Here is a 13794-nt window from a genome sequence, read left to right as displayed (position 1 = left end):
CACAGTAATATAATTCAAAGTCAGGGAGCGCCAGACACCCCCCTCAAGATAGGTGCCGTGAGCTTGTACCATGCAACTCGCGCCTGCTTCCCAGCCCAAAGAAATCGAGTCACTGCTGATGTCTTAGGTACTCGGATGGGAACATTGAGAAAAACATACAAAAATCGGGGCAAAATGGACATCTTAACTACCAAGACCCTACCAAACAGGTTAAGCGGGAGCGTAGTCCACCGTTGCATCGCTTCCTTACCCTGCTGCAGCGCCACCCCATAGTTACTGCGGAACAATTCATCTTCGGACCTGGCCAAGGTAATTCCCAAGTATCGAGTACTATGCATATCCCATTGAAACCCCCACTCGTCCTGAAAGCGACCCAGTCCCTCAGTCAAAGGGAATATCACCGACTTAGTAGGGTTCACCTTCAGCCCTGAGAGTTCACCAAAGTGCTGAATATCTAGCATGACAGGGTTCAAATTGGCCTCTGGATGGCGTAGAAACAAAACCATAACATCCGCATAAAGCGAAATCACCACTTTATGGGTATGCAATTGAATCCCCCTATGAATATGAAACTCCCTCACTCTCTCAGCCCAAGGCTCTATCGCCAGAGCAAACAATAAAGGGGATAAAGGACACCCCTGGCGCATTCCCCTTTCCAACGGAATGAATGCGGTCACCTGCCCATTAACCCTTACCCTTGCAACAGGCTTTTCACATAAAAGAGATATGAGCGCCAGAAAGGACCCTCCAAAACCTAATCTACGCAAGACTGCGAAAAAAAAGGCCACTCAATAGAATCAAAAGCCTTAGTGGCATCCAATAAGACTGCAACAGCTGGGTCCATGCCCGGAAAAGCAGCCATCAACCCAAACATGCGCCTCAACCCGAACGACGTGGACCGCCCAGGGATAAAACCCACCTGATCGGCCCTAACCAACGCAGGCATTAATGGTGCTAAACGGGACGCTAGGATCTTGGCCAAGATTTTATTATCCAAGTTAATTAGGGATATCGGGCGATACGAAGAACAATCCCCCTCAGGCTTCCCCGGCTTCAACAATACCACCACCAGGGCCTCCCTGAGAGATTCCGGTAGCCGACCAGTAGCCACTGCCTCATGATATACCCACAGCAGGTAGGGAGCCAATTTATCAACAAAACATTTATAAAACTCAGAAGGGAACCCGTCCGGGCCCGGGGATTTCCCATTAGGCAACGACTGTATAGCCTCCTGCACCTAAGCTAGCGTCACTGGCCTGTTCAGCCACTCCCTCTGCTCCTCTGAGCACCAAAACAAGCCCACCTGATCGAGATATGCTTCAATATCTGCCTGCGAGGCCCGGGACTGGGTAGCATATAGACGAGTGTAGAATGTATGGAACACCCGAAGTATCGCCTCATCCTCAAAATGATTCATCCCCCGCTCATCCATGATTACCGCCACTCTGCCCCCCCGGGGTGTTTAAACGCGTGGCCTGAGCCAACGACCTACCCGGAGCTTGACCCTCACCATATCTTCGAGGGGCTGACCTGTCCCATAAGTACTTAAACTCCCGCTGAGCCAATGCACAGAATTCCTGAAGGCTCCTCGCAATCTCCCCCTGCTGGGATTTGGAAGAAGTAGGAGCAGCCCTCTGCATGGCGTGTATCTCCTCTTCCTTTTCCACCAAGTCCTTACGTATCTTTTTCAGCATACCCGCCTCCTTAGCGATATACTCCACCCACATCACACACTTAAACCCTTCCCACAAGATACCCACCGAGGACACCGACCCCTCATTCATCTCAAAATAGGTATCGATAACGTTCCCCAGCTCTTCTCTAAAAACTATATCCGTGAGCTCATCACTTTTGAATCTCCACGGCGGGCCTCCCCTCGGCCCGCCCCTTCAATCAGACAGCCAATGCGACCGGAGCATGATCAGAGAGAGTGCGAGCCAGTATTTCCACCCCGGACGCTTGCCCCAAAAGACCATCAGACACCAGGAAATAGTCCAGCTGTGCTGCCGAGTTGTGCGGCGCAGAGTAGTGAGTAAATTGAGTTACCCCTGGATTTCGCACTCTCCAAACATCTGCCAATTGCCACATGTCTAGCATACCCCGAAGTTTAACAGAGCATCTACTATATAACCGCGGATGTTGCCCCATCCGATCCTGGGCAGGGTCCAACACTGCATTAAAGTCCCCCGCCCACAGTACCTCCCCCACAGGCATATCCACCAGTTGCTGCTCAACCCACTCCAGCGAGCCAGTCGTATCCTGAAATAAAAGTATATAGTCGACCCTGAACAACCCCCTGGACTATGGGTGCCCTCCCCTCCTGATCCCTCACCACCTTGGTTAGTCGGAACCCCACCGACTTGTGCACCAAGATGCACACCCCTCTAGAGAAAGAGAAATACGAAGAAAAATACCTGTGGCACCCCCAGCATTTACCGAACTTTGTTTCCGAGTCTACAGACAGATGGGTCTCCTGAAGAAAGGCCACTTCCACCTGATGACGCCGCAAGTACTGCAGCACCTTCCGGCTCTTCGGTAGATTGTTAAGGCCCCTCACATTCCAGGTCAAAAGTTTAAGCGTCGCCATCACCAAGCTTCTCAGAGCTCACCGAGCATGAACCAACCAACCTCTCCCAAACTTGTGTTTCCTGTGCCATTTCTCCCCCCTCCCCCTTGCAGCAACTCCCCAGCCTCTCCGCCCCATCCCCGTATTTCACGTGCCATTTCCCCCATCCCCCCCTTCCATCAGCCCCCCAAACGCCTTGCCCCCCACCCCTACCGACAACCCCCCAACTTTTCGGTGCTGTCTCAACCCTCCCCCTCAACCTCCTCCACAACGTCCCTCCCACATGCCAGACACCCAAACCCTCCGGCAATGCAACCACCCACAACATAATCAAACAGCTTTCACGCTGAGGGGAGCTTCCAGCCCGACCCTCCGGCACCCTGTTGAAAGATTCTCCGACTGTCATGATCACTGCTTCCAAGGAGCCAGGACCAGCCCAACGTCCTTGGAAGCAGGCCCCTAACCCTAATCCTAGGCACCAGCCGGTCCCCACGGGGACCTTTTGGACCTTGTCCTGGCGCCGGTGGCACCAGGCTCATCAGAATCATCGGTCCCGGCACTGGAAGCGCCGGGCTCATAATATGTGTGCAGATGTTTGGGTGGACTTACCTGCAGCAGACCATGCTGCTTACTTACCAGCCACTTAGAAGTCCTCTGTGAACAGGAACTACTTTCTTACCTGGGTGGGGCAGCTCCATTCCCTGGATTCAGCATGGGGAAAGCTTCTAGAACTGGAACTCTTTTCTTACCTAGGCGGGGCCGTGGAGGAAGACGCCTCATCACTCCAAGGCTATTTAAACCACACCCGATAGAAGAAACGTGCTTCGCGTTATTCTGCATCTGCAGCAGAACGCTCACCAAGTCTGTTCCAGCCTTTCTTCTTTCGATCCTGAATCTGCCAGAATCATACTCACCATTCCTGTATCCAGTCGACAGCAGCACCTGCAGAGACAAGAAACGCAGGTTAGCAAGGCAGTCTTAACTCACAGTGCTTACTCACCTGATCCATCTGCTGCGGTCATTTCGGCACGCTGTATTTTCGCCTGTGAAGACAGACAAAATCATTGTCATTACTTACCGGCACTCCGTGAACTCTGGAATTCTTCACGCTGCATCGCCGCCTGCGGAGATAAAAGCATTTTTACTTACGGGCATTCCGCGGACTCCGGCGCTGCAAACAAACTTCTGAAAGACAAAAGAAGAGACATTAGACAGGTATTTACTTACGCTCATCGCGCTCTTCACAATAGAACGCCTGCAAATACTCCGGTGCCTCTTCAACACGAACTACGCTGCAAGGGAGAAAACAGCTAAGAGTGCTTGCATTTACTCACGCATTTCCAGGCGCTTTATTTCATCTTCCTCAAGAGTCCTGCAAGCAAAAGGGGAGAAAAGCATCATACGAAGTCCTGCCTTGCACCTAAAGACTCTAAAGACTATAAAGACTAAAAAGGTGTCTGGAAACTCACCGCTCGTGCTATTAACGACGGTAACGGTCCTCTGAGTCCAAGAGGCCTATGTTTCACCAGTGAAGGAACTGGCACCAGCGCCCTGCATCAGACGCAGATGGAGAGTCCAGCATTCACCTATCTAAGGTGAGCACGTTGACCAGGGGGCTCTACGGAGAAGCTGGGGAGAGAGAGGAAGAGAGGCATTACACAACCCAGACCATTAACCCCTATATTCTTTCACCTGCAGAAACCTCACCCTATGAGTTCGTCACACAGTGCGAAGAGGTTCGACCCCAGAAGCCCATCGAGTCCTGCACATCACCTTTCAAGTCACAGACACCTTCCTGCCACGACCTGCGCCTCCATGGGAATCAGGTGAGCGTTACAGAACGCGAAGCCCACCGCAAAACTCCTACCCGGGCGCAATGGAAACCTCAGACACTGATCACTTAGCCCAGTTGCTCGGGGAATTAAGAGCAGAAGTACATGCAGCTCGTCAGGAAACAAGCTCTCTAAGAAGAGAACTAATACTTTCCAAGGAGCGAACAGAGGACCTCGCTAGGCAATTGCTACAAACGCAGGCAGGACAGACACCTCTGCCCGCTCCAGGAGGAAGCTATCCTTCTGCACCATCTGTAAATCCAGTGCAAATCAATCTACCTGGTAATGTGCCCTTGGCTCCGCCCAAACGTTTTTCTGGTGACCCAAAGAAATATGCAGTGTTCATCAACCAGTGCCGCTTACATTTCTTATGTCGACCAGCTGCATTCCCAACAGATCAGACCAAAGTGGCTTTCGTGCTTTCTTATCTCAGTGGCAGCGCCGCAGATTGGTCGATCCCTTTAGTCACCCAGGATGATCCGGTTCTACATGATTTCCAGGCCTTCCAGTCCAGTATGGAGAAACTGTTTGCAAGACATGCACAAGGGCAGGCCTTGGACAATGAACTTCTTTCATTACGACAGGGTAATCAAGACCTCTTGACCTATATAGCCTCATTCAACAGACTCATAGTGGAAACTCAATGGCCCGAGGATAAGAGTATAACGCTTTTCTACAGAGGCCTGCGTGGAGAGCTCAAGGATGTGTTAGCTCAAGTTGTGAACCCTCCACAAGAATGTTCAGACTATATTGACTTGGTCGTCCAATTGGACCACAGATTACAGAACAGGAAGGCTGATCGCTCTAAATTTGATACCCGAGTGTTTTCTAAACCACAGACTCCTACTAAGGGAGCGGACACTGTGGAACCCATGCAAATAGGGGGGATGAAAGGTCCTTTAAGCCAAAAGGAGCGGGAAAGAAGAAGACAGCTGCAATTATGCCTCTATTGCGGGAACTCAGGGCACTTTCTTCGAGACTGTCCAGTGAAACCAGCTAAGAAGGCTGTAGGAGCCGCAGACACCAGTGCCACAAGTTCTGAGCAGGGAAATGACCTAGCCCGGCAAGTGTAGAGGTCCTCTTGCCGAGCGTTAAGATCTGTCCCGTGACCTCGCATTTCGTGGTGCCCATGGTCCTCATTAGTCCAGCACGTCCGGATCGTTTGCATGTAATTGAAGCTTACATCGACAGCGGAGCAATCGGCAATTATGTGGACCGTGAAATGGCATCAAGGATGAATCTACCCCTTGTCCCTAAGGCAGTAAAGGACGTCATTACTACAGTGGATGGCACGGAGATAGCCTCCGGACCAGTAACGCATGCCACCCAAGAAGTGACGCTAGTAAGCCAAGATGGACACCGGGAGAAAATTGTTTTCGATGTGATCAAGGCCCCTCAGTTCCAGATCATTCTGGGAATCCCTTGGTTAGAGAAACACAATCCTCAGATCGACTGGCGAGCAAAGACGGTTCAGTTTCCAGAATGTTTTACCACTTGTTATCCTCGGCCTGAAGTTTCAGTGGCGGCAATTTCTTCTGAGGTTCCTACATTACCTTCCGACTACCAGGAATTCCAAGATGTCTTTCGAAAGGATCAAGCTAACACTCTGCCTCCTCATCGGTCTTACGACTGTCAAATAGACTTGATACCCGGAACAACTCCTCCTTGCAGTAGGATTTATGCCCTCACCGAGCCAGAGAATCTTCACCTCAGACAATATCTGGACCAATACCTAGCTAACGGGTTTATCCGTCCTTCTAAGTCTCCAGCTTCCTCAGCTTTGTTCTTCGTTCCGAAAAAGGAAGGAGACCTTAGAACTTGTATAGATTACCGCACCCTGAATCAAATCACCGTTAAAAACAGATACCCGTTACCTTTGATCCCTGAACTCCTGGACCAAGTCAAAGAAGCATGTATATATACAAAGTTAGATCTCAGAGGAGCCTACCACTTGGTACGAATAAAAGAAGGCGATGAATGGAAGACGGCTTTCCGCACCAAGTATGGGTTATTCGAATATCAAGTGATGCCCTTTGGACTTTGTAACGCTCCTGCCGCTTTCCAGTATTTTATGAACGATGTCCTTAGAGAACTCATAGATGTGTGTGTTGTTGTCTACATTGATGACATCCTTGTCTATTCATCATCTGAAGAGGAACATCAGAGACACATTAAAAAGGTTCTCGAGAGACTGCGTCAACATAACCTTTTGCCAAGCTTGAAAAATGCGTTTTCAACGTAACTGAAGTTGAGTTCCTGGGATTCATATTGTCACCTAATGGGGTTCATATGGATTCGAAGAAGGTCGATGCAATCATCAAGTGGCCATCACCAACCTCGGTAAAAGGAGTTCAAAGCATGTTAGGTTTCGCTAACTTTTACCGCAGATTCATTCCAGAATTCTCCCGGATAGTCCAGCCCATCACCGCTCTGTTAAAAAAGAACAAACGTTTTGAATGGTCTACTGAAGCAGAACAAGCTTTTCAGGACTTAAAAGCAAAATTCATTTCTGCACCTGTTCTGAAACATCCTCGCCCAGAACTCCCCTACATCGTGGAAACGGATGCTTCTAGTCTTGCTATGGGGGCAGTTTTATCACAAAGAGATCCAGTCACACACCAATTACATCCTGTAGCCTTTTGGTCCCGCAAATTCTCGGCTCCCGAGATCAACTATTCCATTACAGACAAGGAACTTTTAGCTATCAGATCGGCCTTTAAAGCCTGGCGACATTATCCTTTGGGAGCCAGACACACAGTCACCGTAATGACCGATCACCGCAATCTACAATACCTGAAGACGGCCAAAGCTCAGTCTTCCAGACAGCTTCGCTGGGCTCTGTTTCTGGCTGAGTTTGACTTTATAATCACTTATCGACCCGGCAGTAAAAACGGAAAAGCAGATGCCCTCTCTCGGATGGGAGTAGATGAACATTTGACCAATCCAGAACCAATACCCATAATCCCAGAACAAAGGATTTTGGGGTTAGTCAGCACTCAATCCTTTGAAGACATCAAGACTGCAGTCAAGTCACTCCTGACTCCGGCCGATTTGCAGGACTGGCAATTAAAGGGAAGAGAATTCTCAGTGGATCAAGACCTACCATATTTCCAAGGACGATTGTACTTGCCCTGTGAGAAAATACAAAAACAAGTAATCTCCGCTTATCACGACTCTCTGATGGAGGGTCACCCTGGCATTACCAAAACCATGGAAAAGATCAAAAGACATTTCTGGTGGCCATCATGGAAGAAGGATATTAGAGACTTTGTAATCTCCTGCGGTGTGTGTGCCCAGAATAAAAGTCAGAAGGAGAAACCAGCCGGCCTTTTACACCCTCTGGATATTCCTCCCTGTCCATGGCATACCCTGTCCATGGATTTCATCACAGACTTACCTCCATGCTCAGGGTATAATACCATTTTAGTAGTCGTGGATCTATTCTCCAAGATGGCTCATTTCATTCCCCTGAAGGGCCTACCTTCGGCTTCGGTATTGGCCCGAGAATTCTTAGAAAACATCATTCGGTTACACGGTTTTCCCTCGGTTTTAATCTCCGATAGGGGAAGTCAATTCATCTCCCACTTTTGGCGAAGTTGCTGTCGTCTAGCCCAAATTGATGGAAGACTTTCAACCAGTCACCATCCCCAAACTGACGGACAAACCGAGAGGACTAATCAGACTCTAGAGCAATATCTGCGTTGCATGCTCCAACAAACTGAAAAACCTTGGAAGGATATTCTATGGATCGCTGAATACGCTTACAACAATTCGACTCATTCTGGAACCGGGAAGACTCCCTTCTTCCTATTATACGGACATCATCCTAGAACTTCTAATTTGGATCCTCCCCAAGAATTCGAAACACCAGCTGTGGATCATTTACACTCTGAGATTACCCGTGCTTTTAAGGAAGCCACTGCCCATCTGCAAAGAGCTAAAGCTCAAGTCAAAAAGGGAGCAGATCGACACCGTAAAGAGGCCCCTCACTACGCAGTAGGAGACCAGGTCTGGTTATCCACTAAGCACCTGCCTCTAAAAGGATCCTGCACCTTCAACCCGAGATACCTTGGACCCTACACCATCTCTACCATAGTTAATCCGGTGGCAGTCAAATTGGAATTGCCTACGCATATGAAAATACATCCAGTATTCCATGTCTCCTTATTAAAACCAGTACAACCAGAAACTCGATTGACTGAACTCCCAGAACCCGTTTTGGTAGATGGAGAACTCGAATTCGAAGTAAAGAACATCCTAGACTCCAAAATCTACAGATCTAAATTATACTATCTGGTCGATTGGAAAGGATACGGTCCCCAGGAAAGGTCTTGGGAACCCTCAGAATATGTCCACGCACCTCGTCTGGTCAAGAGATTCCATCTGAATCACCCCGACAAGCCAAAACCCCCGGAGAAGACACGCTTAGGAGGGGCCTTGAGGGGGGTACTGTCATGATCACTGCTTCCAAGGAGCCAGGACCAGCCCAACGTCCTTGGAAGCAGGCCCCTAACCCTAATCCTAGGCACCAGCCGGTCCCCACGGGGACCTTTTGGACCTTGTCCTGGCGCCGGTGGCACCAGGCTCATCAGAATCATCGGTCCCGGCACTGGAAGCGCCGGGCTCATAATATGTGTGCAGATGTTTGGGTGGACTTACCTGCAGCAGACCATGCTGCTTACTTACCAGCCACTTAGAAGTCCTCTGTGAACAGGAACTACTTTCTTACCTGGGTGGGGCAGCTCCATTCCCTGGATTCAGCATGGGGAAAGCTTCTAGAACTGGAACTCTTTTCTTACCTAGGCGGGGCCGTGGAGGAAGACGCCTCATCACTCCAAGGCTATTTAAACCACACCCGATAGAAGAAACGTGCTTCGCGTTATTCTGCATCTGCAGCAGAACGCTCACTGAGTCTGTTCCAGCCTTTCTTCTTTCGATCCTGAATCTGCCAGAATCATACTCACCATTCCTGTATCCAGTCGACAGCAGCACCTGCAGAGACAAGAAACGCAGGTTAGCAAGGCAGTCTTAACTCGCAGTGCTTACTCACCTGATCCATCTGCTGCGGTCATTTCGGCACGCTGTATTTTCGCCTGTGAAGACAAAAGCATTGTCATTACTTACCGGCACTCCGTGAACTCTGGAATTCTTCACGCTGCATCACCGCCTGCGGAGATAAAAGCATTTTTACTTACGGGCATTCCGCGGACTCCGGCGCTGCAAACAAACTTCTGAAAGACAAAAGAAGAGACATTAGACAGGTATTTACTTACGCTCATCGCGCTCTTCACAATAGAACGCCTGCAAATACTCCGGTGCCTCTTCAACACGAACTACGCTGCAAGGGAGAAAACAGCTAAGAGCGCTTGCATTTACTCACGCATTTCCAGGCGCTTTAATTCATCTTCCTCAAGAGTCCTGCAAGCAAAAGGGGAGAAAAGCATCATACGAAGTCCTGCCTTGCACCTAAAGACTCTAAAGACTATAAAGACTAAAAAGGTGTCTGGAAACTCACCGCTCGTGCTATTAACGACGGTAACGGTCCTCTGAGTCCAAGAGGCCTATGTTTCACCAGTGAAGGAACTGGCACCAGCGCCCTGCATCAGACGCAGATGGAGAGTCCAGCATTCACCTATCTAAGGTGAGCACGTTGACCAGGGGGCTCTACGGAGAAGCTGGGGAGAGAGAGGAAGAGAGGCATTACACAACCCAGACCATTAACCCCTATATTCTTTCACCTGCAGAAACCTCACCCTACGAGTTCGTCACACAGTGCGAAGAGGTTCGACCCCAGAAGCCCATCGAGTCCTGCACATCACCTTTCGAGTCACAGACACCTTCCTGCCACGACCTGCGCCTCCGTGGGAATCAGGTGAGCGTTACACCGACTCCTCCTTCCAAGTCCAAACCCAGAGGTCACGCCAGCCCCAACGCTACAGAACCAAGCATGTTCCGGCCCCTACATCAAATCAACTCACTACCTCACGGATCAGGTTCCACCGGCAACATGTCCAAAAAGGATGCCGCTTCTCCAGGAGTTTGAAAAAAGAGCGACTTGCCCTTATGTTCCACCCGGAGTTTAGCAGGATATAGCATGGCATATTTCATGTTCTTATCTCTCAACTGCTTCTTCACATCCCAAAAAGTCTTCCGGGCAGCCTGCACCTTATCCGAAAAATCTGGGAAAAACCGGATGGCTTCCCCTTTATAAGTCACTGTGCCTTTCTCCTTCGCCTTCCGAAGCACGGTGTCCCTGTCTCGATAGTTCAGCAGGCGAGCTATCAACGGCCTCGGCAGGGCGCCTGGTACCGTCCGTCTTCCACTAGGGATCCTATGAGCCCTCTCCACTACACATATCGAGGAGAACCCCTCCTTCAGTATATCTTCAACCAGGCCTTCCATGTCCCTCCGATCCACCGATTCCACCAGGCCCAAAATCCGAACATTATGCCTCCTCGACCTCGACTCAAAGTCCTCCTGCTTCTCCCTAAACTCTCTGAGGGCCCTCTGCACCTCAGCCATTGCCCCTGACACAGAGTTTGCCCCAACAAAGCCTCCAAAATATGGGAAAGGAGGGAAGAAGGGGTGACCTAAGACTCCCTGGCACAAGTTGTACGACTATGAATAACATACAAATGTAATTACGTGGAAAGCCTTCTTGTGATCGAAAACATGTGTAATACCATTTGATTATGATTGAACATGATAGTCCTTATGTTGGTTTTGTTTTTGTGATTGTTGTCTAAAATAATTTAAAAAAGGTATTAAAAAAAAAAGAATAGGGATCATGAACTCAAAGATAAGGACCTCGAACCAGGACACTGAATGTCGGAGAATCCAGTTAGAGAAAGCTCGAGTGGAGACTTCAGCTAAACCAGTTGAGTGTGTCAGGTCCCCAGCAACCAAGTTTATGAAAGATTTGGTTGGTGTGTATGTGGAGGGTTCTAATATCCTCCAATGGATTGAAGCGTTTGAGATGGCTTGTGCAATTCATGGTGTAGATAAAAGAGATTGGGCTAAGTGTTTGTTAAGCAGAGTGCCTCAGACTGGATATGACAGTATTCTGAAGCTGAGTGTGGAAGAAAGGGGTCAGTATGAGTGCATGAAGTCTGCTTTGATTGCCAAGTTTGGCAAGACACCTACCCAATAGCTTAAAAGGTTCAGGGATTTTAGGAAACAAGAGAATGTGTCTTGGATTGACTGGGTAAGTGCTGCGCACATGAACATTATGGGGTGGATTGATGGTTACAAAGTGAAAACGTTGGTTGAATTATCCCACCTTTTGTTTTTTGAGCATTTTTCGGAAGCCTCTTCACCAGAGCTGCGTCAGTATGTTGCTGACCAGAACATTTTGGACCCCTTTAAGCTGGCTAGGTTGGCTGACAATTGGGTCTCCCACTGGGTGTCCCCTAAGGACTCCAGTGGGAAGGACAGGGACAAAGAAAAGGGAACCTCTCAGAAAGCTGAGGAGGCCCAGAAGCAGTCACAGTCAGGTAAACCAAAACCTTCCTCTCCTAAGACCCAAAAACCTAGTGGGGATAAGTCTGTTGTGGGTGGGAGTAAGAGTAGCGGTCCGCCTGCTGCAAAGCAGGGTCCCAGTGGTTCCAGTACCGTACCCCGCACTCCCAGCACTTGTTGGGATTGTGGGGCTCTGGATCACCGAAGGGGGGACCCCAAGTGTAAGGGTAAGGCACTTGGAGTCCAGGCTGTCAGCCTGACCTACCCCTACTCCGTACCTGAGGTGGAGGCCACTGTCCTCCCATGCTCCTCTACTGGGATCACCTTCGGTGCTCCCGTAGAGATTTCCTTAGTGTCCCTTGGGGCCTGGGTCCAGTACGCAGAAGTACTGGCAACTATCCCACAGAAGACTCGTAGGTTTTTGAGAAGTGTCCTCTTGAATGGCCAGCCTTCTACTGGTTTGAGAGACACTGGGGCAAGCATGACAGTGGTGGACAGGACACTGCTCAAGCCAGAGGACTATCTAGGTGCTCCTCTGAGAACCACCAGGTTAGCTGGAGGGCCTCCCAAATTATCGCCTGTAGCCTTAGTCAACATTACGTTTGGAGACAAGACAGCGAAGCTTCCGGTCCTGGTTCAGGACAACGTGCCTGTGAACATTTTGTTAGGAAACGATTTGGTCGAGTTTGGGATGATCACAGATGGTCTACCCATGGCTGCTGTGGCGGTCACCCGATCGCAGGTCACACAGGGTTCGGCTGCGAGCCCGGTACCCTCGCCGATGGGGAAACCCAAGGCATGAAGGAACCGGAAGAGCAAGAAGGCCACCTCTGTGGAGGGAGCCTCTGCTCTTCCTGCTGTTCCGACAGCACCCATTGGGATCCAGGCTCCAGACGGGCTGGGTCCAGTGGTGAACCCCGTCTCAACTCCTGTGGGAGAAGAGCCATAAGACTTTTCTGTGGGAGAGGTACTCAACCCGGAGGACCACCCCGACCTTCAATGCTTATTAGCTGAAGGGGGACCCTCCCGGGCGGACTTCTGTAAGGGACAGAGAGAGTGCCACTTGCTCGAGGGTCTGAGGAAGCAGGCTCTGTCCCAGGCACAAGGAGAAGTGCCTAGGACATTCTGGATATATTGGGAGGGTGAGCTCCTTGTTAGTGAGCTCACTAGGCCTGAACCTAGTGCCCTCAAGAGGTTGGTGGCACCCCAGGTTTACAGGCCCTTCCTGCTGCAGTTGGCGCATGAGGTGCACTTAGCTGGTCATCTTGGGACCAAGAAGACTAAGCAGAGGCTCTCTGCTCATTTCTACTAGCCACGGATGGGAGTAGAAGTGGAGTCCCACTGCAGGACCTGCCCAACTTGTCAGTTGTCTGGCAAGACTGGAGGCAGTGTCATTGCCCCACTGCAGCCATTGCCAGTGGTTGGCACACCGTTTGAGAGGGTGGGCATCGACATTGTTGGTCCCCTTGACCCTCCCACTTCAGGTGGACATCGGTTCATCCTGGTCTTGGTAGATCATGCCACCAGGTACGCTGAGGCTACACCTTCGGACTATTACTGCCAAGGTGGTTGCCAGGGCTCTCCTGGGCATTTTCACCCGTGTTGGATTCCCTAAGGAGGTTGTCTCTGACAGAGGATCCAACTTCATGTCTAGTTACATGAAAACCATGTGGAAAGAGTGCGGGGTAACCTACAAGTTCTCCACCTCTTACCACCCCAGACCAACGGTCTGGTTGAGGTTCAATAAAACTCTCAAGGGCATGCTAGGCGCTTTGGAAGAGCCCCTAAGGAGAACATTGGATCTCCTCCTGCCATGCCTGCTGTTCGCTTACAGAGAGGTACCTCAAGAGGGTGTTGGTTTCAGCCCATTTGAGTTACTCTTTGGACATCCCGTGAGGGGACCCCCTTGCCTTGATCAGAGAAGGTTGGGAGGCCACA

Source organism: Ambystoma mexicanum, chromosome 3q (genome assembly GCF_040938575.1).
Source record: "Ambystoma mexicanum isolate Mex_15411 chromosome 3q, UKY_AmexF1_1, whole genome shotgun sequence".
In the NCBI taxonomy this organism is placed as follows: Eukaryota; Metazoa; Chordata; class Amphibia; order Caudata; family Ambystomatidae; genus Ambystoma; species Ambystoma mexicanum.
The sequence above is the reverse complement of the archived record's forward strand: the minus strand, read 5'-3'. Positions refer to the sequence as shown.